Here is a 13,277-nt window from a genome sequence, read left to right on the forward strand (position 1 = left end):
TTAATTATTATAGTAAAAAAAAATATTATATATATATATATATATATATATATATATATATATATATATATATATATATATATATAAGTATCTATTACTTATCGCAAATATGCAGATGTTAATGTTACTTTCAATTCATTATTCTGTTTTTATATTCTTATATTTTTTGAGTTTTGATATTATGTAATAATCTCTTAATTAAATACACATCAACATCTTCTATGGCCGTAAAAAACATACGTTTATCGTAAACCTAACAAGAATAGATTCCGTTCACGCCCGAACCAACTTCCTGTTTTTTTCGTTTAGGTTTGTTTGTTCATACATAGGCATTGCGATGCTATAAGCTCTATCTTTCTATCTATCTTCTCTCTATATAAATAAAATCAACCTATTTTTTTCTTCTCTCTATAAAAATAAAATGCACTCATTTTTCTTCTCTTCTCTCCTTCTGTTCTCTCCTCTTCTCTCTCTGTTATATATATATATATATATATATATATATATATATAATATATATATATATATATATATATATAAAATAATCTCATTTTTTCCGTGTGAGTTTGATGCTAATAGGATTAAAATCACGACATTACATTCAAATTAAACGCCCCCACACTTCAGCAAAGGAGCTCAGGCGTGCTATGGGCGTACTACCCTAATAATTCCTTGCTATTCGTACATTTCATTATTTTTTTCCGGCGATAGTTCACTGCCAAAATCGGTGAGAATCAATGGGATTTGTAAAATATGTTCTCTCTATTCGATTCATACTCCGCCCGCGACCACTTAATACCGCTGCGGATACGTCCACAGGGGAATATACGAGGAACACCGGTTTGAGTTGTTAGCTGCTTAAAAAATATGGATTGGCATTTTTCCGTCGGGTGAAACGCGACTTTACATTCCAGTTAATTGTGACATTTTATAAATTTCTCCTTCCCCCTTTTATATTTTTCTCTTTCTGTAGCACCCCAACTTCCAACATAGACCCCTACTACCATGTCTTCTTCTCCAACGTAAGGGGTCTACGTTCCAACCTTCCAGGGGTTGAACCCCAATTACAGGAGAGGAAACCACACATATTCATTGTAAGCGACACTGAAATAGGGCCGACTCTCCCGCTAGATGAGTTCATAATTAAACGATACTCTAACTGAACATCTAAAACTGACCCCCAAGATCACCATTAGATGGGATATGTGCCTCCATTAAAGATGGCTTCTCGTGTCATAGGGATATCTCTAGAGAAGATCCTAATTTCCCTTATATGTGCTTCCGGGTTGCACTTGCTTACACCACTGCATTTATATTTGTCCTCTATGAACCCCATAACAGCGGAGTTAATATCTTTAAGAGTATATCTGAGGAAATAGACCGCATTATGTGTGCATATCCCTCGGCTAACATTCACATCTGTGGTGACTTCAACGTCCATAACTTGGCTGACCCATTCAAATAAGACAGACGATGAGGGGTGGTTCTGTCATGATTTTGCCATTGCTTATGACGTCACTCAGATTGTTCGCGAGCCCACATGTGTGCATGATACTACCGGCCAGTATGCAAGCCTTCTGAAACTTTTTCTCTCAACGTCCCTTGAGCTATGTTCATGTTCCGTTCTTTCTTCTCTAGGATCCTCCGACCACTCCGTTGTATCAGTTAAGATACAAATGAAATGTAATAAGTTTTCAGACGTACCCCTCAACCGTTCTATATACCGATACTCCATGGCTGACTGGAATAGCTTCCGTACACTCATATCATATTTACATCTGCATTCTATGTGTAAAAAGAATGTGCCCTCTATGGTAGCAGCCCTGACCGAATGGTTGATTGTAGGCATATACCGATTCATACCATCAAAAAAATTCCAACAAAAACCTACCAGCCAGCCATGGTGCTCCCCAGAATGTGCTGCTGCCATCGCGCACAGAGATCACCTTTTCCATAGCTACCAATATAATACATGCCCTAAGACTAATGCTACTTTCATGGACGCTAGCAAACACTGTAAAAGAGTAATAAAAAATGCAAGAGAGCTATATGCTCAGTTCGTTGAATCCAAAGTAGCTTAGAAGCGGCTTGGTTCCCATCAGTTTTGGCAAATAACAAAAAGGATCCTCAACAGAAACGTGCGTTCTATCCCAACCATTATCAATGGACCAGATGCCATCTCGTCAGGGTCAGACAACGCCAAACTATTAGCCAAGAACTTTGCAGCTAATTCTACCCTATGTGACGAAGGCCATTTACTCCCCATATTTTCTCCTATAACACAAAACACGGATGGGAACAAACACATATATGTGCATGAGGTCACGTAGCTTATCAAGATCCTTGATTCCAGTAATGCAACTGCCCCTGACGGCATCGCAATCATAATGTTAAAAAAGCTTCGACCAGAACTTGCTCCCATACTAACGAAACTGTGTAAGCGTTGCCTTAAGGAAAAGTGTTTTCCAACCCCCTGGAAAACCTCATTTGTATGCCCTGTATTTAAGAATTGAGGTGATAAGTCCTCTCCCTCTCAGTACAGACCTATAAGTCTCATGTGTGTCATGAGTAAGTTGCTGGAATCGATAGTAAATACAGAAACAGTCAACGACCTCAGCAGAAACAACCTTCTTACTGACACGCAATATGGTTTCCGTTCTGCAAAATCTACCGCAGATGTGCTAACAGATATATCTCATAGGATTAGTGAATCTCGTGACAAAGGTTACCTTTCTAAGTCAATTGCTCTTTGACATATCAAATCCCTCTGACAAGGTATGAAATAAAGGCCTTCTTCGCAAGATTTCTAGCAACGGTATAACTGCAAATGTTTTATCTTTCAATAAATCATTTCTCTCTTATAGGCTCATAAGAGTAGTGGTCGACGCACAAAAATCAGAGGCCTGCAGTATTAATGCTGGAGCCCCTTCAGGGGTACAATCTTGGTCAAAATCTCTTCCTGATATATATATATATATATATATATATATATATATATATATATATAAGTTATCTCCCTAAACACATACTTAAATTATCGTGTATATGTATGCTGATTATACGACAATCTACGGCAACACATCAAAGGAGGTAAATTAAAAAGTTCTTTCTGATTCTCTCTCCTCTGATCTCGAGCACTTGGTTCAGTTTGGGAAGGAGTGGTTTGTTACCGTTAATGCGTCTAAAAACCCTATCTCCTATCTTTTCAACATCAACACTCTGATCCCCATCTGGCATCAATTGAAATGGATTGCTCTCGTCTAGGAAAAGCCCCATATTTTGATAAGCTTCTGTGCTTGACCTTTACTCCTGATCTGAAATGGAACACGTACATCAAGTATGTTGCCAAGGTCGCTGGAATGATGGCGTGATTCTTCTACCGCTCCAGAAGATATCTCACTACTAATGCCATTCTCTATCTATGTAAAAGACAAGTACTTCCAAAGATGGAGTACAGCTGCCACATCTGGGCGGGGGCTGCAAAAAACAGCCTATCCTGCCTTGATAGAGTGCAAAAAAAGGTGTGGTATGCCCTTTTCTCTTCCCTGCAACCTCTCTCCAACAGAAGAGACGCTGCAAACCTATCTTTGTTTTATCGTTATTTCCATTGCAGGTGCTCGTCTGAGCTTTAATCTCTAGCCCCCTCGCCAATCTTTTACAAAAAAAAAAACACCTGCTAGCTGAAACCACTGTATTTTTTTTCCCCACTCTTTATTTGTTCCTAAATCAAAACGTAGATTCCATGAACAAAGCTTCTTTCTAAGAACTGCATGGCTATGGAACTATGTTCCGTATGCCTGCTTCCCACTTGACTACAACCTGAATGTCTTCAAGTCCAGCGTAAACAAATTCCGGATGAACACCCCACTTAAGTAGACAATTTATTAAATCTCAACACTAACGTACTGTACATGCAATAACTCTTATCCCTGAATTGCTTCCGGGTCTTGATAAGTGGTGACTACTTTGTAAAGAAAGGGGGTAGGTGTTGGGTTCGAAGGATTACTTAAACGAAACGAACTATCATTTGATTCAAGTTTTTACAAGAAACTTTAAATGTCAGCCACCAACGTTCTTCAAATTTAGCACCGATTATCTCTTTAATATTTTATTTACTATCTTTATACTTCTATTATGTTTGAACTGATTTCATATGTGATACTAGTCGGTGGTGTGACTTCGTATTTCCGGATTAGTTACTTAATAATTATTTTTTCTATACATTGCGTTTCTGAGAGTGTCGGTAGCACAATTACTACTACGCTCTCGATATTGGAATCAGACGACATTCAAATTGTTTAACAGCGACAACAAAGAAAACAATACCAAAAAAGAAACCAAAGCAAAACAAAACAAACTAACATTTAAAAAAAAACACGCTAAGTTTTCTGGTTTTATTTAATCATTTTTGTTCTTTTTCATTAAAACAAAGAAAACTAAATAAATTCTAATAAACATATTTTCATTATACACGCTAAGTTTTATTTTTTTGAATTTTGTTTTCTATTTAAAACTAAGCAAAAATTAGATTTAAATAAACATATTGGCATTTTAGGTGTTAACCTGGTGTTTTTTTCTTTTTCTTTCTTTTTTTTGCCATTCTTTCACGTTCGTTTTGTTTTTTATTCCTTTCAATTTTACGCGTCATATATTAACTAAACCAGGGTTGTGGGCATCTATAAATATAAAAGCTAAGATGTGTGTGTATGTGTGTGTGTGTGTGTGTGTGTTCCTTCACACTAAACTAGTTCTCCTCCTGCTACTACAACAAGGATTTCATGTTTGCCCGAGAAAACGTTGACGTTAGTTTTAATAACCTGCAAGTGTATTTATCCATTCTCAATTCTGTATCTTCTGGTGTAGAGGGAACGTGGCAGGCATTTTTCCTATGCTTCGGGTTCGAGCCTGTCTTCCTACTTAAACCTTTTCTCCTCTTTTACACCTTTTTTTTCCTTTTTTATATATTTGTTCAGGTTTTGATTTGTTTTCGTTGTTCCAGTTTCTCATAACATCCTGTTTTTTTTATAATATTAAAATAAGGTTTTTAAAACCATAGGATTCTTTTTTGTTAACGTTTTCATTTTTACAGTTCGACATCATAGACATCAATCCCTCGATATCCGAAGATCTTTAAACATTGCCCTATAATTTGCCGAGGCATACTCTGAGATATCCCCGGAAGAAATCAACATCATTAAAAATGTAGAAAATCAGTTCTAATAAATAAGGATAACCAATGGATAAAAACTAAAATGGCACATTCGTTTGATTTGGCGATAGGTGCCAGGGATTCTGCAGAGGCATCAGATCTTGTGGGATTATTCATTCTATACATCCTCACAAGCATATTCGATACTACGAATATCGGCCTATATAGAGATGACGGACTAGCTATAATAAAAAAAAAAACTCCAACAAAGTAAAGGGAGAGAACTTTAAGAAAATCATACACAAGGAAATGAAAAAATTAGGCCTAAAAGCAGACGTATCAGCTAACATAAAAATAACAAACTTCCAGTACGTCACGTTAAATTTAGATAAAAACACATATGAACCCTACGTAAAAGATAACGCTACACCAATATACGTAAATCCTAAGTCCAATCACCCACCATCAATTATAAAACAGATTCCTAACTCGATCGGAAGTAGACTCAGTAATAACTCAAGGGATGAAAATGCATATAACAGATCCACCACTATCTATGAAACAGCCCTAAAAATAGTGGATACAAAAATATCGATATCAAATATAAGCAACAAAACGCCAATAGCTATAATAAAATTAAAAATAGAAGAAAAAGAACTATAATTTGGTATACGACCCAGACAATCAAATGTTAAAAACAAAGCTTGCCAAGAAATGTGTAGATCTTATTGAAAAACACTTTCCCGCAACCAACCCTTTGCATAAAATTTTCTATAAAAATACCTTAAAGTTATCCTACATCAGCTGCGAAAAGTTAAGAGATGATAATTAAAGCACATACTAAAACAATATTAAATAAAAACAATGTAAACAACAAAAAAATAAACAATAAAAAAGTAGCCACCATGACAAAAATAAAACTAACACTAGCAGAAATAATAATAATAATAATAATAATAATAATAATAATAAACCAATCTCAGACAAGAACAACCATACTATCAATAAAAATACTAATAACGAACCAGAAAAATGCAGCTCTAGACACCGCACACTTTGCCCACTTCAAAATAAACGTCTAACCAAATGCGTAGTTAACCATGGCAAAATATTTGCGAAAGATAACTCGAATAACAAGAGATATTACGTAGGTATGACTTCCTTAGATTTCAAAACTCGATATCATGACCACAAATGTACATTCAACAATACAAAACACCGTATGAAAACAACGCTAGTAAATACATACTGGAAACTCAAGGAAAGCCGACATTCGCCGGTATTCGTATGGAAAATAACCAGGAAAGCTATCATGTGTCGAAACTTAGACGGCCCATATAGATTATTTCTTCATGAAAGATGTTCTATCCTGTACTTTAAAGAACCCCAATATCCATTAAACTGTAGAAGAGAAATAGCGAACAACAGTGTTCACAAGATAAAATTTACTCTTGGATAGTGATACAAAATAGTTTTATAACTAACAAAAACAATAGAAAATAAACAAAAGAATAAATTAAATAAATATGAATATACATAAACGATCACAGATATATGTAATATATATATACATACATATATATATATATGCGCATATATGTGTATGCATATATATATATATATTTATATATAAACTAACATATAAAAAAACTAACCTACATTTAAAACAGATCAAGAAACTAGATGTCCAGGTAAAATACTGGACACACAACGGAACAGGTCAACCAGAGGTCAAATAGGCCTTTGTCCGATAAGTGCATGTTCATTTGTTGATAGGAAGGGCGCGATGGATACTAGATAGCTGATTGGCTAACTAAATATTAGTTGCGTATATAAAAAGGACAGACAGCCACAAAATTCGCGCATAAGCCTGAAGAGTGCTAGGGTTGAATAAACGCGAAATATTTAGTGTAGCTTCATCACCATGTGTATATATAACTTACTAACTAGCTCTACCTACGTATTGAGCACTTTTGAAGTAAATGCTTAAAATTTACGCATAAAGTTATACTTTCGTATATTACTTTTATGTGAGTAAATCTATCTATCTATATGTATATATATATATCTATATCTATATCTATATCTATATATATATATATATATATATATATATATATAATGGTGCCGTAAATCACGTTTTAATTAATGTTGACTCAAAGAAAAACTCACGCAAAATTCATCCCAAAAGCAGCAAATTTGTTGCTGGGCTGTCAGGACACTACACATAAAATGTAGGCAAATTTAGGCGTTTTTTTGGCTTTAAAAAAATTATAATTTTCATAAAATTTAAGCATACATTTCTATCATCCTCTTCATAGTACTTGCAATTTGTAATATAATTTCGTCGCATAGAACAAAAATTGTTAGCATTTCACTATTCAATAAGGCCACCAGTATATATATATATATATATATATATATATATATATATATATATATATATATATATATATATATATGGAGCTAGTGCAGAGAGTGGTCCGCGCTATTCCTTTAGTCGTATTTCCTAGTTTAATTAAAGTTTTATGTGTTTTATTCAATTGTAAGGTGGAAGTATAGAAGGCACAAACCACCCTCCCCTCCCCACGTTAAAAATGCCTTTTGTAAAAATAATAACATTATTATTTACGCCCGGATCACTCTCTGCACTATTGCCATATATATATATATATATATATATATATATATATATATATATATATATATATATATACACATATATATATGCGTGTGTGTGTGTGTGTGTGTGTGTGGTATTAACGTAGCCTTATACGTCTCAGCCTACACCCTACAAAACCCATGAACGTTCACAAAGCGAAAGTTTAAGACTCGTGTGTTCGCCCTCATTTTGGCCTCATCAGTTAGACACATACGGATCAGATTGCATCCGAAGTGCATACGGTACCAAATAGTTAATTCACACAGGGATCAAGCAAACTGCGGTGAAATCAATGGGCGTGATCGTCGCAAATAGCTTTAACCCAAGTCGACATCTCACCGGAAGAAATTTGTTTACCTGTAAGGACGATACTATATCACGCATACCGAGGGAACAATTAGCAATGGAATCTTCAGATGGTTGGAGAGAAGATATTCCTACGGCCAGACAACGTCGCAGCTCACAAGAACCATGACACCCAACAAACCAGAAGTCTTACAGTCAAGTTTCGCTAATAGTTTCGGCTCATCAGTTTGAAAAGTCTGCACTCAGGATTTTAAATCCAAGCCGCTTACTGCAATTTGCTTGATCTGTATTATTTAATAGATTTCCTAGTGTGCGTGAGCGGGTGTGTGTGTGTGTATGTGCGTGTGAAGTGTCTGCAAAGTTGGTATAGTGCACCTCGCATGCTATAGATTCGATCGTCAAATAGAAATATAAAGGGTCAGATTCCCCTTTGCTGTTTTGCAGATCATCAAGGCTAACAAAAAACAGGTTCCTCTCAAAGACCTGTCAAGTGGGGAGGGTTTTTTGTTTTCCAGACGGAATAACCATTTAAAAAGGTGTATGCACCCCTATTGGGACAACAGATAACTAGCATATATGTTATTGTTAAAAGGGCAAACAATTTATCATCCTTACACTAGTATATACAGAGTAAAATATTTAGGCAACAGCCGCGTTCGCATTTGTTGGGACTAACTAACAAACAGATAAACCACGTAATAGAATAAAACAACTATCAAATATGTTGTATTCATGCCTGCGTATATAATACTATATGTAGAGATGCACATTTTGCGTTTGTACTTGTCGAAATATTTTTTCCGCCTTATTCATTCATCTAAACAGTTTACTTGTACATCGTTGTTGGTTTAAGATTACCATGTTCTTTAAATTTCTTTGTTATGTTACTAGTAGCCTTAGTGTTTATCTGTGTAATATTTCTACCAGACATACACATACATTTACATACATCTACTGCTACTGTTTTATTTCTAAAGAAGACGATGATGCACAAATACTTTCGACCATAAATGTAATGGCATTAGCGATTTATAAACCTTAAATCAGTTTCTAATTTACATACGCCAGAAAAGCTTCATAATTTGGCTTTGGAATTTATCAAAAATAATACTCTCTTTCTCTCTCTCTCACTCTCTCTCTCTCTCTCTCTCTCTCTATATATATATATATATATATATATACATATATATATACATATACATATATATATATACATATATATACACATATATATATACATATATATATATACATATATATACACACATATATATATATATATATATATATATATATATATATATATATATATATATATATATATATATATATATATATATATATATATATATATATACACAAACAATATTTCTATACTTTGGCTAAGGAATCCAATTTAAGAATACAAAAAAGACTGTATTTAGATCCATTTCATCTAATATCCATCTAATTCAAAACCGAATGTAGATTTATAGTGTTTTATATCTTCTAGTATTTAATATTCGTTTATTAATAATTTAATATTAAGCTGAAAAATTAAACAGGTGTAAGCGAAAGCTCTAAATCATGCAATGGATAAATCAGAAAATATTAATGTATTTTATAAACACTCCCCCCCACATATATATATATATATATATATATATATATATATATATATATATATATATATATACATAAGTCTGTATAGATATATGTGTATGTAGGTTTTTCTATTAATGTACATAAATATTATACACCATAGCAGATAATTAAATTGGAGAAATTTAATAACAAAACATAATTGCAGCTATATTTCATCAACTTGGTTTTGTTACGCACATATGCGCACATACAGGGGGAATCTCTTCACTACGCCTACCCCACAGCTTTTCCGAGAAATGGTGCACCTTCTCCAAGTGATATTACCTCACTATTACCTCAATAGCACGAAGCTGGATACTCCACCAGACTAGATAAATTCTTGTCCTGGAATCAAGTAAGACCATGAGACCAACATGAAAGATATACTACAACGTATAAAAATGGTTAATTGGAGAGGAACATTTTTTTTTCAATTTCTTTACTAACTCAGTGCTTGAGAGATAAAGACTTTTCATGGAACATTCGAATATTTATGTATCTCATATAGACTTCAAGTGTTAGCCCCTGGTTGTGGGCCCCTTGATTTCTGAGAACTTCGACTGAAGTAAAATAAAACAATTGGGGAATTATATATACATATATATATATATATATATATATATATATATATATATATATATATATATACTAGTTGTACTCGCCACGCTTTGCTGTGGCTCAATTTGGTGTAATGGAAAATTCTAATAAAATAAGAAAATGCATATTTCTTATATTCTAAGTACAGCAATCCACCCCAAAATGTAAAAAAAAAATAAAAATAAATGTGAAAATGAAAAAGAAAAATGGTACTAAATTGGATACTGTTCCTCGGGATTATCGTCAATCATGGCTTGGGTTCGACCAACAATCAATGGTTAAAGATTAACGTAGCAAAAATATTGAAACGTTTAATGTGTTTTTTTTGTTTTTTACTGTATAAAAAATGTTAGTTATTAATTAATATTTGAGTGATGGAAGAGGGGGTTTACTATACACAGATTCGAAAAAGTTGTCAAAAAAAGAAGCAAAATAAGGTAAGTTACGTTTCTTCTTAACTGGATAATTGGTTAGTGTTTTTTATGTATTGTAAAATGTTTAATCGGCTCGAAAAACAGAAATGTTTGCAGACTCCGTTGAATACGTTAAGTTTGGGAAAGTAGGTTGAAAACTAAAAACTATACAATACAGTGTCAAAACCCCACCGAATATATGTTACCATGACATAGGCTGACATAATCGGTGGGTTTGTGACAGTATTTTGTATAATTTTTTTTAGTTTTAACTCATTTTCTCAAACTTAACGTAATCAACAGTGTCCACCACCATTTGTATCTTTCAAATACACAGATAAACACTGTTTTTCGAGCCGACTAAACGTTACATTAAATGAAAAGGGTTTGTATTCCTAAACACAGATACAAAGAAGTTGTCAAAAAATAAACATATAACAAATAAATGCTATCCAAGGCAAGAAGAATAAATGTTCTACCTAACTTGATAAGATTGTAGTGTTTTCATGTAGTGTATAATGTTAAATCGGTTCAAAAACATGTAGTGTTTATCGGTATATTTGAAAAATACAAATGGCGGCACACTGTATCGAACACATTAAGTTTGGTGAAATTTTGGGAAAATGAGTTTACACTAAAAAACTATACAACTCACTCAATATATGTTACTGTAACGTAGGCTTACATATAATCAGTGGTTTTAAATTTTTGCTCGATACAGTTGACGCCTTTTAAGAGCCCCTTTTAGTGATTACCTGGTTTGAGCATATTTGTACAACTAAACGGCTAATCTGCCCCCAAAATCCGGTATTATTTTACTTTAAGGCCCGTCTCATGTTCGTATATAACGAAATATTATATTGTAGATTTCGGTGTACTAAAAACGAACCTGCAAACCGTTCCCGTCGCAAAAAGAAAGTTTACATGATATGAAGAAATTACCATTATGAAAAGTGGGTGATCACTTTTCAATCTAAATGTAACCTAGAATGAGCACCCACTTTCTGGCCTCCTGAGAGAGTGGCATTTTTCTGTGTTTCTTGGCTAAAAAAGTTTTTTTGTTTGATTTCTTTTGCATGGTAGTAAACCCCGAACTCTGGGACTATTTTCCATTTCATAGCCGTAGCCGTCGTTTATGCTACGCGCGAACATAAACGAAATTTGTATAGCCAATAAACAGGGGAAAGAATCCTCCCTCTCTCAGGTGGCTAGAAAGTGGGTGCTTATTTTTAGTTAAATTTGCATGGAAAATTGATCGACTACTTTTCGAAAAAGTAATTTCTCCATATCATGAAAACTACTTTTTGCGACGGAAACGGTTTGCAGATTCGTTTTTAGCACACCGAAATCTACAAAAAAAATTTTTGTTATATTCGAACGTGAGGCGCACAGCCCTTTATGGAAAAGTTTATCAAAAATCCGGGAGAAAATAGTTTTCAATAAAAACAACAAATGAATTCGATAGAAAAAAATGGATGCTATTTTCAAAAATATTTCTGTATGTTTCTTGGCTAAAAAGTATTTTGTTCGATTTCTTTTGCATGGTAATAACCCCTGAAATCTGGGACTATTTTCCATTTCACAAACGTTGCCTTTGTTTACGCTCACGCGAGCATAAACGAAGTCTATTAAATATGGACTTACGTACCAAACTGCCTTGTCAAAAAATCTTTAAATGTTTAGTAACTTTTTCTTTCATTATTCATAAGATAAACGTGCATCACACGTTGACGCCGGACCTTAATGGACAATTTTATCCAAATTCCGGGATGCTATTTTTTTTTCAATAACATAAGAAATAAGGAATTAGAAAAAATATTATAGGTAACGTTCGCCAGGAAAGCTGTTAAAAATAAAAAAATAACATGCACTTACCGATCCGCTCTATTTTTTGTTTAAATCGTATGTCCAAGTTTAATTAAAGTTTTATAATAATTTTTTTATTCAATTGTAAGGTTAAAGTACAACAAATTTATATATATATATATATATATATATATATATATATATATAATTTAAAAAAAGGGATTTTTTACCCATCTATTAATTAGATAGTTAAATGTTGTAATTCGAAAGTCGTCAACGTATGGTGCACGTGAAAGGCTCATTTCTACCGGAAATCAAATGGCGGACAGTCTCGCAGTTCCGAAAAATATTTTTATGGTATTTAATATATTTTTATAATTTGTGATCTTAATGCTCTTAATGTGGTTTAATAACATGCAAACATTCCTTGACTTTACAGAAAAATTTTCTGAAAATTTCAATAAAATTGGTAATGTAGAAATATGGTTCTATCGACTTTGAACGAAGCAAGAATTACATTTTTTTATATATATATACATATACATATACATGCGTATATCAATATATATATATATATATATATATATATATATATATATATGGTTATTTAACGGCAGATATGGTATCTTTCAGAGAAATACATTACACAATATTTTGACATCGACTATTAATATTTTCATTACTCTTATCAAGACTCTCATATATAGCTATATAATATAAT

This window comes from Euprymna scolopes, chromosome 6 (genome assembly GCF_053919585.1).
Source record: "Euprymna scolopes isolate OS-2025 chromosome 6, ASM5391958v1, whole genome shotgun sequence".
In the NCBI taxonomy this organism is placed as follows: domain Eukaryota; kingdom Metazoa; phylum Mollusca; class Cephalopoda; order Sepiida; family Sepiolidae; genus Euprymna; species Euprymna scolopes.